Here is a 12,259-nt window from a genome sequence, read left to right as displayed (position 1 = left end):
TATGATAAGTGTATCATAATGTTTAAATGATGCTCCTTGTTACAACATAAAATATGTTCATTGAAACAAATGGTTCACTGGTAAATTGGCAGTAAAGGTCTTCACTGAATTATGTCGCATAAACTATTTTACAATAAAACATATATGATGCATCTCAATTATGATGATGTGGAGGAGGAGGATTAATAATAATGCAGTTTAAGTTATCTTCATCACATAAGTTCTAGCAGATGTGTCATGTTTATGTGGCTCATTATCAGTTTGAAACTGGTCTATGATTCCTGGATCTGGACATATCTGGTTCCCTGCTGTTGTGCTGCTATGGTCTTTACAGTTCATTAGGATATCAGTTACACTGGTTTACATTTAGAACCCCATGGGATGGAATGCCCAGTTTGAAATTGAGAGAATGGTTAATTATCCATAATATAACTCCTGCAGTTATTATTAGGTTTGATATCAAGGTCTTTCATTAAAAGCTTTTCAACTCATGTTCTGTTGTACCATACAGATAAATAAAGTCAAATTCAAGGCTTTCAGAATTGTCCAGTTTGTTTCATGTGTTGTCAGTTTAATGGGCAGGTAACTGTGCAGCAGACAGACTGTATATTGCCACTGTACCATTTAAATATCAGTGCTTAGTCTGCTCTCAGTGGCTGTGGTTTGATTAGTTACAAGTGTCATCACATGTGACTAATTATTAACCAATGTAATGAAACTTATATAATTAGAAGGCTGTATCTAAAAACTCTAAAGATCTTAAATGTGTGCTAGAGGGTAGGGTTAGCAGTTATACTCCCAATTATGTTTGTGACGAGCAAAAGCAGCTGCACACATCTGAGCTTTTAGTTTGGTTCTGGTAGGGTCAAAACATGCAGGTACATTTTGATCTTTAAAAATTAACATAATTCCCATGTAATACTTTCCAAACCTAAGTATGCAATTGATCTGATAAAAGTTTTGAGATTACTGTTTAGGCTCTGTTCTTACAATACTAGATATACCTGACTACTCCACAGTGAAATGGCCAACTGTTAAGTTATATAAGCCAGATGAGTAATGTTAGCCATTTGTTTAAGTGTTTTCTCATTAATTTCATTTGTGTCACAGAGTTGCATGCAATATTTCTTTCTAGAATAAATTTATTTTATTTTCTAATTGTGCATTTTATGGTCTCACTGGACAGTCTATCTGGTGAATTTTCATCCGACAATGACCAATTACAGAAAAATGAGAATAATTTTACACTGAAGATACTAACAAAAACAAACTAATGATTTTTGTAGAAAGCATTCATGTGAGATTTTGACTGCAGTAATCAGGTTAATTCCTGATGCAGCTATTGGTTTCTATACTGAACCATCACTGCCACCATCTCCTAAATTTTACATTAATTTTTGACAAGAAATAGCTATTTTCAATATTTTTCTGTGACAAGGCAGCTAAAAGAATCAGTATGTGCTTTATGCATGAATAAAGTTCACTAGTACTATAACAAATTAGCATACTTTTCATCACCCCCCAACCATCTAGATTTTTTTATATTTGCCTCTGTAGCAGACACACATAAAGGTCGGCAGCTCATTTGCACATCAAGTTACGCATTTTATCTCCAATGCTCATCTAACTGTGACAGGCAGTCACTAACAAGCCAACCTATTTCCATGCCTAACTCAAAGTAAATCTAAACCACATTATAGATTTAGCTTATGTGTGAATTTAGAAATGCTAGGCTTGTGATAATTAGGTTCATGCCTTCTACCTTAAAAATTAGGTGTATGTCAAAATACAAAACTATCCAGTGAGACCTATGATGTTAATTTTAATCCCTATGGGATTTGTGACATAAAAAACCCAAATGCTTTATGTATTAAAAGGTAACTAATGGGGGCAGGATCTGTAGTGAATCAATGGTATGTATGCTAGACTCCTGATAAAAATGTTTGTGTTACAATCCTGTTATCAAGTCAACCAGGTTACCTACTGCAATGCACCCTTGCCTTACTCCAATTCCCTCAGTACTCAGTAAACAACTAGTGTTGCTGCACATAACAAAACCAGTCCATATTGATTTTACCTATTTTACTAAATCCTGACAAAAATAATTCTCTTAATAAAGCATGATTAATATGTGAAGGTCTCGCATGTAATCAAACTCTTCCAAGCTTTTAATGATATGAACCGATTTATCAATGTTTATCAAATTTACATGAAGAACTATTTCTTATTTGTTATCAAATATGTTAGATGTTTTGATCATATAAGCATTTCTGCTACATTAGATCAAAATAATCTTTTTGTCAGAAATAGAGCCCTTATAGTATTTGCAAGGTCAACCAATCAGATGCAGAATTTGAGTTTAATATGAATGAATATTTTTTTTACAAAATTGCTCCTTTGCTATATCTTGATGAGATAAATCTATTTACCAAGTCTGATAAAATTAATGAGAAATAGTTTTAAGAGCAGTAGCAATAATGGCTAGTGAGATGTAGAACCACCACATTATATGCATAGAATTTGCTTACAGCCTCAGACATACAAGCAAATAATTAAACAAGTCAGATCTAAATTTGATCATAAACACTGTTGTGCAAGTCGTAAGAAACTCTGCCAATCAGATGCAAGGTCACTTCATTAACATACCTTTATCACACTCATAATAAGCATCATTGTGAAGCTTGACTATATAAGCCCAATGGCCAAGTATGATCAAACTTGAATCAGCAGTAGTGGTTATAACCTCGTGTATTTGTATGCATCTTCACTTCTTCAATCTAGATCTCATTTATATAAGCATGTATTCTAAATTTAGTAAAAACTGCACTATATGCATAAATACTGCATGCGGTGGTAACATGCTCAGTCAGGTGAAAGATCACTTTATTATTATTAATGGTTAACACTCATCAAACTTCGAGGACAACTTAATGATTTTAGTCTATATTGTGGAAGTATGGCTTTTAGGCTGGTTAAAAGAACTCAACTAATCTTATACATGATCACCTCATGTATATACTTGGATTTTGCTCATTATTAGATTTATCCAAGATGTTGATTTAAGCCCAAAACCAAGTTTTATATAAACAAATTGATCAGACTCCAAAGTAGCTAATTTCTTACTGTTGAAAGACAGAAGGGATGTGAAATAAATAACATACTCTGGACCATTACATAAACCCACTTAGCCTTTTGACCAGTTGAGATAAAATAGCAACAATAATGTTAATTCAGATTGATAAATTATGTTTTCTCACATTACCTCTAGACCTTTTCAACATGGATGGTATTTTTCTTCCACATATGTCAGCTCTTAATTAGTGGCCCTTTCCCATCATGAATGTTGTAGGTGAAACTCTCAGAATTAGGCTTTTTAATTTGTATCTGAAAAAGAAAAAAAATTATTGGTCTGCATATATCAATGTCACCTTTTCTGTATTAGATTAAAATACCTTATGTATATGTGTGTGTGTGTGTGTGTGTTCATTTTAGAATTTAAGCATACTTGTCTCCATGTGTTTATTTTACAACTGATGATGATAACACATAACTGGTTCAATTGATAAAATGTTATTTCTGACTTCTTACAACTGCTCATTATATCTGAATTTACATTCAATGTTTGTTTTAATTAACATATTTTGGATAATGGGCAAATTATTTATTTTGTAGTTTATCATTATATCATTTATCATTAATGTATCATTCAAATATTTAAAATATAGTACCATTATACTGACTTCATATTCTATATGATATCCCAGCAATACATGTTAAGCAGATAAGTGCAAATAAAAATGTTTAGAATGTAAAAGTTACTCCAAGCTCAAAGAAGATCTGCAAAAGATAATCTCCAACATATTACCAAACAAAAAGCGAAGTTAACGCAGTTACCTTTTTTATGATGTCTCAAACACCAACTGTACTGTACAGCTACGTCTTCTGAGTTTTACCGTCATCTTGTCTTTCAAACCAGAATTAATTTCTTGAGCTCTTACAAAATGAAGAAAATTTTAAATGCTATAATTTAAGCAGCTTCTTTACATGACACAAGATAATTTATGGCACGACGCAACTTCACATTTGGACGGCGTGCTGTGTGGGCATCCCTGACACAGCAACTGACATGAATTCTCTATTAGCAGACAATAATTCGGAATAAATCCTCCGCAAATCTAACATTCTCGATTTTTCATAGTTCCACTTTTTCACTGTTGCATTTGTTTGATTGTACATTCGCTAATGAAGTTCAATGAATCAAGTTCATCTGCTGTCTGAAATCCCGGTTCAGTTGGTATTTTCTTCCGCGCATGATGCCGTGTAAATACAAGTTACGGTCGACATTCAAAGTGGTTTAGGTTAATTTATTATTTTCCTTTATTAAGGTCATTTGCAGAAAGTGTTTCGCTAGGATGAGATAATTTTTAAAAAAATATAACAAAAAGAAAACTTTCTTTTCCAACGCTAATACTGGATATATATCAATTTGTGATTGATACTATAAATAAATATTTAAAAAAACATTTTAGCCCGTGGCTTCGGCGCGCCACTCGTTTTTTGTGGGTTTTTTAAAATGTTGTTGGTGTTGTTTTGGTTTTTGTGTGTGTGTATCACACTATGAAACATACCAGGTATTAGGCCTAACGTAGGAAAAGAAATTATTCTCTATTTGTTACTATTCTTACTGTCAAATGACGCAAAAGTGATCAAATTGCTATTAAGATTTTGTTTTATATAACACTTACCGCTCGGTTTCCTCGAGATAAAGCAGCCACTTCAAAATGATTATAAAATCTGTGATACATGAAGAATGTAGTTTAAATAATTCGTAATCGCCTGCCTTAAATACTGTAGGGATTTGCTAATGTATTTCATGGCCTTCGTTTGAATAGATACCAACGATCATGTATATCGACCAAAATTTGTATATTCCTGCCCACGATCATGTATTTTGTATTAAACCGTATATTACACGAGCGCTCTGTGGCGAACTCGGGGGGGGGGGGGGCGGGGGAGGGGGGCTCTATTATACCCGCTATATCAGTTGAGAAATATATTGAACAGATCAGGCCCCAATACTCTCGCTCTGAAAAACATTAAAATAATTATATGCAGAATATCGGTATGTCTCCCTCTTGCCGAAAATGTCAGCTCCATATATATTTTGCAAGTAATGTAATGGGTATAATAACACACACACGCACACGCACACACAAACACACTTTTTGGGGGGGGGGGCGCCGGACATATGCCCCCATTTCCAAAAAATTCAAAAGTATTTTATGTTTGTGTCTTTCCCCCTCAGATGTGTTGTATGTTTTATTTAAAACAAAATTTTATATAAAAAAATTTAGTTTGTAGATATTTTGATGGGGTATTTATGTTTCCATAGTGTTATCTAAAGGGTTGTTCGTCCGAGTCTGGTTTCATAGTTTTCTACAGCTTCTTTTTTTTACCAAAGTAAACCCTTAGAGCTTTTACCGTGTCTCTCAGTAGGTGTGTGTGTGTGTGTTGGGGGGGGGGTCAATCCAGGGTGGTTGCCCCTCCAGTTAACTATTTTTAAGATTTCGTGCTTGTTGTGGTTTATTTTGGAACCCGACGCTTTACCAAATCTTTCAAATTCTTCTACTAGATGCATATAGCATTTCCCCTCTCTTATAAAGTTGGTGCAATCATATGCATGTTAGAGCATTTTTTATTCTTTTTTAGGTTTGGTATTTGTATGCCTTGCATTCAAGGGCGGCTTAAGGCTCACTGGTGCCCTAAGCACTGACAAATCTTGGTGCCCCCCTCCTTTCCACGTACACCTAGGAAGATAACCCTAGGGTGTACCATGATCAAGAAACAGAACATTATGATCAATTGGCACTAGTTTTATCAATTTTTTTTTTACAAATCTTCATTCGCTTTTTATTACTTTTCACCCTTTTCTCAACTTTGTGGTGCCCCCTTTGGCCCTGGTGCCCTAAGCAAGTGCTTAGTCTGCCTAATGGTTAATACGCCCCTGCTTGTATTTCTGGGTTGTTTCTTATCGTGTGACTTAGGATTTCTATTGCCATTACGTATTGTAGCATTGATAGTGGACATCCTTGTCTCACTGATCGTTTTATTTCAAATTATTTCGTACACATGAAATTATCCCAGTTTGTAGGATTTTGGTCCATTTCAGAAACTGGGTCTGAAACCAAATTTTTTAAAAACATTCTTTATATAGTTTTGTTCAAATCGGTCGAAAGCTTTCTCCTGGTCGAAGAGTACCATAACACTCATCATACATGTTTCATTTATGTAGTTAATTATAGTTTTAATGTTTAAAATATTGTTTTGTATATCCCTCCCCACACAAGTTTGATTTACAATAATTATTTTGTTTATCCTACCCGTTACTCTCTTTGTTAAAATCCTACTTAAAATCTTATAGTCCGTGTTTAAAAGTGATATGGGCCTCCAGTTTTTAATCTCGTCTCTATCCCCTTTCCCTTTGTATAGAAGTGTGATAACTCCCTCCCTACTAGATTTAGTCATTTAATTTTTATTTAAAAATATATTGTTATACAAAGCGTTTAAGATCGGGATCAGTTCACCGTGGAACTTTTGATAGAACTCCACGGTGAGTCCATCGTTCCCTGGCGATTGTTGTGTGTAGATATACTTTTTTTGTGATTTCTTCATCTGAGATGACGTCATCACATTGGTCTCTATGTTCTGTTGATGTCATCTCACAGTCGACATTTTTTAAGTAGCTGTCGATTGTGCTGAAGTATATGTTCTGTGTGGTGTATAGTTCTTTATAATATTGGGAAATATTATTTAGGATAACGTCATTTACAGTATGGGTTACATTGTTTATTTTGTTTTTGTTTAAAATTGTATCACCCCCTTTTCTAAATTCTTCTCGTTTATATACGTTTTTTGCCTTGTTGTAGATCTCTATAAATTTTCCCGCCCTTATTATTCTCCCCTGATTTTCGTCTTCTTCAACGATTATAATTTTGTCTGCCAATCGTTTTTTTTTTTCTCCATCGTCGTTTGTTGTTTTGCTTAGTTCGAATTTGAGTTCGTGTTTGTCTTTTTTCTGTTTTTCCGCCCTCTATTTGAGTACTGAATAGATATTCTTTTTATTATGTTTTTCAAAACATCCCAATCAATTATTATATTAATATTTTCTTCATTTTTGAAGGTTTCAATTTCTTTTTTTATTTTATTATTTCGACATATTCTTTGTCATTTAAAATCTTATTAATTAGTTTCCATAGTCCTGGCCCATATTTTTCTATTTTTTTATTTATTTTTATTTTTAGGTCAATAGTGAACATGAAATGGTCTGATAGTTTTTGGTTGGTTATTGCAGTATTAATATATATTAATGGATCATAAAAATTCCCGTAAAGTTTATAAAACCTGCTAGACTGGTTTTATTTATAGTTAAAGGTAAATTCTCTTCTTAAAATGTTCAGTTTTATATGAATGTCATATAAATTGTGTTTATTTAATAAATTTACCATTTCAGTTCGGTATATTTTGTCACTTGTTAGGTCGGTCGTTCTGTCAATTTCGTCCCCTACCCAGTTGAAATCTTCCCCTATGATTAGATTTTCCATCGAATATTGTTGTAGGTAGGTATATAAGTTTTCTTTAAAATTAGTTTCTTATTTCTATTAGCTGGCATGTACACATTTATAATATGGCAATTCAACATTTTAACATGTAGCAACCGTCCCTTAAAAAAATTCCCCCACCTCAAAACTTTACTAGCTTACTCCCTGTTTTTTGAAAAAAATATTATTGTTGCAACCCACTCTAATATCATTGTTTGTAAAATTGTTGCATATCTTTATTGCGTTAAGTTTGTCTTCTACTAAAATTTTGAATTCTGGCTTAATTCCATAGTGTGTTTCTTGTATCATTATTATATCAAAGTTTGTTTCTTTGGCTATTTTGTCTGCTTTCGCTTTGTATATCCCATTGCTGTTGATAGTAGCGATCCGGAAGTTTGTTTCTTCCATTTTTGGTTTACTCCCAGGTGCCGCATCACTTTTAAATATAATTTAATTGTGTATATTTCAGTTAAAGTTATTATATTCCATTTTTTTTACACACACACCAGCACGCTCGACAAAGAGCGCTTGAGTAATATACAGTTTGATACATTCTACACGGTAGTGGGCAGGAATATATATATAGGTCGCTATCCTTCTGGACCGAAGTAGTAATATTGTTCCAATGTTACCACTCGAAGTCCTCGATTTGTGCTTCATCGTATTTGCAGTCTATACACTTAAAGTTACAATGGAAAAGTGTACATGAACATATTTATACCATAGACAGAGCCTTGAAGTACTACTTATTTCGGTTTAGAAATGTAAAGAAAAGAAAAAAAAAATAATTATAAAAATAAAATAAAAACCCAGCTTGTGATAGTTCATTTCGATACATTTGCACAAGAGCATTTGACGTTCATTTTGATGTCAATATATATTTATATCGACTAAGTGCGATTTGTTTTCAAAGTTGCTTTATTGCTGGTAGTGCTTCTGTTTTCAAGTTCGATATATAATAAAACCATGGAGCAGTAGTAATAAAACAAATCATGAACAGCAACCATCATCATCATCATCATCGAGATTATTATTATCGTATATGTTGGTCACAGCTATGATCATTAATAAAAAGCGGTTGAAATATGAACAAGATTCCATCTCTTCAAATAGCAAATACCCAAGCAAAGTGTGTGTGTGTGTGTGTGTGTGTGTGTGTGTGTGTGTGTGTGTGTAATTTTTTACGTAGCTTTAAAAAAATGCAATCATATCGCTACCATGTCTGCATTGTGACAGTTTATAATGATGTGTAGCAATGTGGCATCATGCCACAAACATACAGCATTTTGTCCCACCCAATCCCATTATCCTGACACCAGTCCGACCAATCCGAACACTAACCTCTTAATGATGGGCGCCAAAAGAGGCAGCTGTTAGTACCATTTTTACAAGTCTTTAGTATGATTCAGCCGGGGTTTAAATCCGCGAACTCTCGCATCCAAGGCGGACGCTCTGTAGAGACACTGCACCACCGGAGCGATCGCTTAACAAAGAATGTACGATATTGGTTCCTGTTGTTCTTGACAACTCGACCTGGAGACCTACCTGAGGGAAAATGAAGGCGCATTATAAGGTTATAATATACGAATCCAGAAGTTTTTTGATGATTATAATTTTCAAGAAAGTTAGTGCCTGTTAGAATTTGACAAAGTGTGCTTTCAGTAGCGTACTAAAGGGAGGGGGAGTTTACAACATACTTCGATGCTGACACTACTGATTTCAAGCATAAAATTAAAGCTAAACAACAGCATAACATGTTAATATATTTTATTAAGTACGTCTTCATTTGTCTTACCGTGCGCCAAATGCCTTCCTACACGAACATGTTCCACATAGGTAAATAAGTTGTACCAATCGTAAACGACCACCGATTTCGACATATTTGATATCAATTTATAGGTTTCTCATCAGTTTAAATCGATCTATGCCACACACACACACACACACACACACACACACACACACACAATAAAAAAATATGGCGAAAATGAATGATAAAAAAGTTGCTATTTGTATCTCATTGTCGCTTGCGACTTTACCGGTCTTTGTATCCTTGATGCTTCCACCCTTGCCGTTTAGGATGGTAGCACATAATTGGATGCTAATACTATAGATTTGAAGCATATAATTAAAGCTGTACAACAGTAAATAATATGTGTATGTATCTTATTAAGTACGTCTTCATATATATGTTCGTGCGCCCAATGCCTTCCTATACGAACGGTTTCGATATAAACGAATAAGTCATACCAATAGTAAACAAACACCAATTTTGACAAATTTCATATTATTATATAGGTTTCTCATCAGTCTAACTCTATCTGTGCCAATAGACATGTGTGAACATGCAAAATACAAAAAAGTGTACTTTTTACTGAATATTGGGTTCGACTTTACTGATCTTCATATCCTTGCTACGTTCATACAGCGTTCCCGTTCTGCGATGGTCGCACATACTTCCATGCTAATACTATAGATCTGAAGCATAGAATTAAAGCTGTGCATAATTATAAAATATGTGTATGTATCTTATTAAGCACGTCTTTATCTGTCTTTCCGTGTGCCTACATCTGACCTATACGAACGTTTTCCATATGGGCGAATAAGTCATACCAATCGCAAACAAAGAACGATTTTGACACGTTTGATATCAGTTGACAAGTTTTTCATCAGTCTAAATAGATCTGTGCCAATATAAATGGGTGAAAATGCAAAATAGAAAAGTTGATATTTTTCACTCAGTATCGCTTGCAACGTTACCGATCATCGATTCCTTGCTACGTCCATCTGCCATTCATGTTTTTTGATCGTATCACATTTTTACGATGCTAATTCTATAAATCTGAAACATATAATAAAAGCTGCACAACGGTAAATAATGTGTGTATGCATCTTATGAAGTACGTCTTCATTTGTACGTCCTTGCGTTTAGTGCCTTCCTAACCAAATATTTTCCATATAGGTGAATAAGTCATACCAATCGCAAACAACCAGCGATGTTGACAAGTTTGATATCAATTGATACGGTTCTCATGAGACTAAGTCGATCTCTGCCAATAGACATGTGTGAAAAGCAAAATAAAAAAGACTGTTCTTTTTACTGAATATCGGGTGCAACATTACCGATCTTCATATCCTTTGCTACGTGAAACTACCATTGCCGTTTTGCGATTGTACCACATATTTCGATGCTAATACTATATATTTGAAGAATATAATTAAAGCTGTACAACAGTAAATAATATGTGTGTGAATCTTATTAAGTACGTCTTCATTTGTCTGTCTTTTCTCCTAATGTCTTCTATACGATCGTTTAACAAACAGGTGAATAAGTCATTACTTTAGTAAACAAACCTCGATTTAGAGAAATTTGATATCATTTGATAGGTTTCTCATCAGTCTAAATCGATCTGTGCCAACAGAAATGTGTGAAAATGTAAAATAAAATAGTTTGTATTTTTGACTCGATATCGGTTGCGACTTTAACGATCTTCATATCCTTGATACGTGCCTCTGCCATTGCAGTTTGCCACGGTACCACATATTTCAATTTTAATATTATAGATCTCAATCATATAAGGAAAGCTATACAACAATATATAATATGTGTATGCATCTTATAAAGTGCATCTTTATGTGTCTGTATGTCCGCCCAATGTCTTCCTCAAAGAACTTTTTCCATACAGGCAAATAAGTCATCATAATAGTTTTAAAACTCCGATGTTGACAAATTTGATATCAATTGATAGGTTTCGCATCAGGCTAAATCGATCTGTGCCAATAGAAATGTGTGAAAATGCAAAATAAAAAAGTTGGTATTTTTAACTCAGTTTCGATTTAGACCTTGCCGATCTATATCCTTGATACTTGCTCTACTATTGCCGTTTGCCACGGTACCACATACTTCAACGCTAATACTATAAATTTGAAGCATATAAGGAAAGCTATACAACAGTATATAATATGTGTATCCATCTTATTAAGTACGTCTTCATGTGTCTCTCCGTGCGCCCAATGCCTTCCTCAAAGAGTATTTTTCATATAGGCAAAAAAGTCATACCAATCATAAACAACCACCGATGTTGACAAATTTGATATCAATTGATAGGTTTCTCTTCAGTCCAAATGGATCTGTGCCAATATAAATGTGTGAAAATGCAAAGTAAAAAGGTTGTTATTTTTCATTCGGTGTCACTTGCGACATTGCCGATCATCATATCCTACCTACGTGCCCTCTACCCTTGCCGCATTGCGATGGTACCATATAATTCGATGATAAGCATTTGTCTGTTTTGTGCGCCTAGCATTTTACAACACGAACGTTTACCTTAGAGGCGAATAAGTCATACCAATCGTAAGCAAACAAAGATTTTGACAAATTTGATATTAATTGATAGGTTTATCATCAGTCTAAATCGATCTTATGCCTATAGAAATGTGTGAAAATGCAACCTAGAAAAGTAGGTATATTTTACCCCGTATCCTTTGCGACGTTACCAATCTTCATAAACTGGATACGTACCTCTATCCTTGATCTTTTGCGAAGGCATCGCATACTTCGATGTTTATACCAATGATTTGAAGCATATAATTAAAGCAATACAACAGTAAATATTATGTGTATCTTATTAAGTACGTCTTCATGTGTCTGTCCGTGCGCC

Source organism: Sinohyriopsis cumingii, chromosome 14 (genome assembly GCF_028554795.1).
Source record: "Sinohyriopsis cumingii isolate HCF-2022 chromosome 14, ASM2855479v2, whole genome shotgun sequence".
Lineage (NCBI taxonomy): Eukaryota > Metazoa > Mollusca > Bivalvia > Unionida > Unionidae > Sinohyriopsis > Sinohyriopsis cumingii.
This window is presented reverse-complemented; position numbering follows the sequence as displayed.